This window comes from Papilio xuthus, unplaced genomic scaffold, assembly GCF_000836235.2.
Source record: "Papilio xuthus unplaced genomic scaffold, Pxut_1.1 DF828178.1, whole genome shotgun sequence".
Classification (NCBI taxonomy): domain Eukaryota; kingdom Metazoa; phylum Arthropoda; class Insecta; order Lepidoptera; family Papilionidae; genus Papilio; species Papilio xuthus.
Genome location: NW_013530471.1, coordinates 5,636 through 10,858, shown reverse-complemented (window position 1 = coordinate 10,858; position 5,223 = coordinate 5,636).

Here is a 5,223-nt window from a genome sequence, read left to right as displayed (position 1 = left end):
GTTTCAATTCTTTAAAGTCACAACAGAGAAGTAAAGAACGGCGTAGATTTCCCTGGCGTAATGTTCTCAGTCTGCATGTCACTTGCCGTGAACGAGTAAACATATAACCATCTCTTTTCATCTCATTGAAATAGTAGAGGAAACTATATGTATACATTTTTTTTCACAAATCAGACCATTTAATTTTAAGAATTTCTTTAATTTCCTAAATTGTTAATTTAATTCTGCTCATTTTTTTTTAATTCATTACAATATTTTTTTTAAATAACATTCGAAATTTAAAATATTTTTTTCAATTTAATAATAATAAAATAAATCTTTATCATTGTTTCTTTTATCGAAAACGTTTTTAACTTGCAAATGTTTCGTCCGTTGTTATGTTTACAGAATTGCGAGTTCTTATTCCGATTTCGGTTGTTTTAAGCGGAGAATTGGTAAATTAAATTTATTCCGAGCTTGTTTTTTATTCATTACGAAAAATCTCTTTTTATAAAACATTGTAATTTTGAGATCCTTTATACGAATAAGGAAGGGAAAATTTTCCTTAGTTGAGCCGCTGGCTGCCATTAGCTAGAGTTCGGCCTGTGAATAATGTTCACAATTTAATACGTCAGCCGCTGGGATTTTGATTAGAATTTGTGCGCCTAAGCCCGTGACGGGTGCTCTACGTCGCTTCATGAGCGAAATATGACCGTCGAGCTGGATTGATCGATATTATATTACAAACACCACATGACCTACCAGTTAGTAGAGACTAAAGCTTGTACCGCATAACTGTGAAAGCGAATAAGGATTTAAATCGCATCGCAAAACATATAAAAACGCAGTTTACTTCATGAATAAAATGATTCTTCTAGTGAAGAAGAAAAGTTCGTTTCACTTATTAATATAAATCTTACCAATATTATAAATTCGAATGTTTTTTTGGACGGATAATTGTTAAACAGTATGTCCAAAACGGGTGCACAAATCTCTCTGAAATTTGGCATTGATGTATCTGGAACGTAGTCAAGAAGAACAGATAGGCTAGTAATTGAGTTTTTTTTAATTCCACGCGGACGGATTCGCAGGCGATAGCTAGTCTGTAAAAGCTAGAAATCTGAATCGTAGTTATATTCAATGGACACATCGAAATCCGCAACTCGATAACATTACGGCCGGCGGCGAGGCGGCGAGGCGGCGAGGCGGCGAGGCAGCGAGGCAGCGGCGCGGCGGCGACTGAGCACGTTTTCAATTTATAGAAAACGGAAAAATTCACTTAAAAGGTCACGTCGCAGATATTCTAGTACATCTGAATATTATTATAATAATATTCAATTTGAATTTAGAATTATAATCTTATGAAATAGCTTTAGTAAAAATATTACTGGCCAGTATTTTAAATATTTTATGACATATTTTTGTGTTCCATTATATTTTTTTTTTTTATAATAAATGTGAGTAGTAAGTTTTTTCATCCAGAATACGGGAAAAGTAACGCACTGTTGTAGACAGATATAAATTATAAAAGCGGATTTTAATTATAATACGAACGAATAGAGAATATTAAAGCTTTATCCTCAAAACAAACGGTTTAACAAATACATATAAACACAAAGAGATGTTAATTTTTTTTTCTATTCGAACTGTTTACTTTGATATTACCAAAGCAATAGAATAATATAAATAAAACAGTTTTATTTTATAACTTCGAAATGGAAATTAAATCCCCACTCAGGTTACTTAATCCAAACAAAAAAACGTTAGCAAAGTAGTCCATTTTACGAGGGATATGATCCTAAATATGACAAGGGACAGCATATAAAAAAATATAAAAGAACAACAAAAACATTGGTAATAACTCCAATAGTAATTTACTTTATACAAACTTGACGTTAAAAAGTCTTATATATACTATTTTTAAAAACAGTAATAAAAAAGCGTATTTTACCTCTTTGTCGATTTTAAAATTCGATTTCAAAACAATACAAAATCGAAGAAGTAAATGTTGAGTCAACATTTCTACAAAAGCAAACGGTCTCGCAAAAGGAAATTCTATCTTAAATCTCATCGCGCTTTGTAAGACAACAAACAGCGGCTATTTATACCAACTAATAAACTTCCATTCGCTTCGATAAAACGCAAGCTGAAAATACTCAACAAGTTAAACGTTTAAATAGCCTGCAGCATTGAGAAAATGTTAATTAACAATCCCATTACTTTAACAAAACACAAAGACAGTCATAAGAACCTTTATAAATGCAACTCAGAAGACGACTATAAAAATCTCTGGTTTCATCGCCAAAAAGTACAAGAATCTAAAAAAAATCTGTACATTTAGTATCTTTTATAATATACTACTTGTCGCACGCCACTCTGTCTGTGCGGAATTAAAAAAAAAAACATAATCAGTAGCCTATGTGTTCTTCCAGACTATGTTTTACATGTATGCCAAATTTCATCAAGATCCGTTCAGCCGTTTCAAAGGTACCTTCAAACAAACATCCATCTAAACATTCGCATTTATGTATTTAGTAAGATTTAATTATCGTAAAACTGCAACTATTCTATTGAAATATAACGTTAATATTAGGTTTCAATTCTTTAAAGTCACAACAGAGAAGTAAAGAACGGCGTAGATTTCCCTGGCGTAATGTTCTCAGTCTGCATGTCACTTGCCGTGAACGAGTAAACATATAACCATCTCTTTTCATCTCATTGCAATAGTAGAGGAAACTATATGTGTACATTTTTTTCACAAATCACACCATTTAATTTTAAGAATTTCTTTAATTTCCTAAATTGTTAATTTAATTCTGCTCATTTTTTTTTAAATTCATTACAATATTTTTTTTAAATAACATTCGAAATTTAAAATATTTTTTTCAATTTAATAATAATAAAATCTTTATCATTGTTTCTTTTATCGAAAACATATTTAACTTGCAAATGTTTCGTCCGTTGTTATGTTTACAGAATTGCGAGTTCTTATTCCTATTTCGGTTGTTTTAAGCGGAGAATTGGTAAATTAAATTTATTCCGAGCTTGTTTTTTATTCATTACGAAAAATCTCTTTTTATAAAACATTGTAATTTTGAGATCCTTTATACGAATAAGGAAGGGAAAATTTTCCTTAAGTTTTATGAAATAATTATACTGAGTTGCAAAATTATAAGGAATATTAAAATCACTACTGTATTTTTTATTTATTTTATTATTGGCTAATACTTTAATCTTATTTTTTTCTATTTAAAAAAAAATACAGCTTTCTTACAAAATGTATACCATAATTATAATTATAGAGTATAAGATTATTTTGTGCTTTTTAATTTTTTTATGTTAACAAAGTTAAAAGCTGTGACAACATTAAGCCATATTTAATTAAACTACATTTATATTGAACAAACATTAATCGTATCTTCACACTTCAATAGATTTATCTCGTCACAGAATATAAACAAGCTATTCATATATTCACTATGTCATATTTCAACACTATTGTATTCAAATAAAGCTTTAGTTACTATTATATAATAGAAAATTACATTATATAGAAATTGATAAGATTCCTTGTTATTAATTTTACTTATATTATAAATGCGAATGTTTAGATGGATGGAGCTGAACGGATCCGGGTGAAATTTGGCATAGACGTAGAACAAGGAAGAACACTTAGGCTACTAATAAACTTTTTTTTTTTATTTCTGCGCGGACGGTGTCGCAGGCGAAAGCTACTTGTCAATAAAATAGAATGATTATTGAAAAATATGAAATAATACGTAGAAGTATTTTTTTTAAATGTTAATAATCGTTACAATATTATTAAAGTCGGGTTTAGTAAGTAAGGCATATGACATTAAATCCACCTTAACTTTTTACGTATACCATAATTTTGCAATGTAGTGTACATGTAACTATACATTTGTTTGGAATGTTGTACAGTTTGTTTGTACATTATTAATGTATTTATTTTCATTAAAACTAATCGAAATAATATTTAGCTACATATAACTATTTTGTTTTATGCACGATGTATTACTATCACGTATTCGCAATGTGTCTAAAAGGGATCAAAGGGTTTGCTCTTGAGTTTCGCAACACGTCCGCTGATACGACGAGTTTTATTTTCAATTCTTATTCAGTGCTGACGCGCGCTTACTGCCTTAACACTATTTTGATGACTTCTGACGTATTCTTATGTCTACGTTATGTTATATGTGATTTTATGATACAATAGCTGTAGCCCGCGACTCCGTCCGCCAGGAAATAAAAAAAAAATAATTAGTAGCCTACATGTATTCATAATTTCATCGGGATCCGTTCAACCGTTCTGGAGATACCTTTAAACAAACATCCATCCATCCATCTTAACATCCGCACTAAAATATTAGCAAGAAGTAATTTTTCCAGATATGGTTTTATTAAGTGTATTATTGTAACAATAGCCTAATGGTTAAGGGTACGGATTTCCGATCACGAGGTCGGGGGTTCGAATCCTGCCATTCGACTATTGTCGTAAACCATATCCTAGCACAAGCATAGAGCTTAGTTTTACTGGTACAAGAAATATTAGTAAATTAACAAAAATCTGCTAATAATTTTCCAATAATAAACCCTTACATACTTAACTATTAATAAGTGTTATTTGTAAAATAACTGTCGCCTTCGACTCCGTCCGCGTGGATATATTAAAAAACTTAATGTATAGATAAGTTAAAATAAAAAGCAGCTCTTCAAGGCTTAAATTCGAAAAAAAAGAATAAATAGTATCCTATGTCAGTCTCCTGGCTCTAAGCTTCCTCCTCACCAATTTTCAACCATATCAGTAAAGCCGTTCTTGAGTTATAATTAGTGTAACTAACACGACTTTCTTTTATATATAATATATATAAATATATAAAAGAAAATCGTGTTATATTTACTTTAGGTAAATTGTTACTACATGTCTTTTAAAATTAAATATCGATATAAAAAGAAACATAAAAGCGAACACTTTATAACGCCATTGTTCATCAAACAAACCTCATCAATGAGGATAAAAGTCGGATTATATCCGTTTTCTAACTCTTTTGTAGCTCAGTTACTTTTATCCATTGTATGAAAGTATTTATAAAGTATCAAACAATATTTAGAAAATTGTACATAACAATATAATTTGTTTATATTAAAATTCTTTTGTTCGGTTTATTAAAGGATGTTTTTATTTGCAATAAGGCAGCAAATAGATTGAATCACAAACTGACC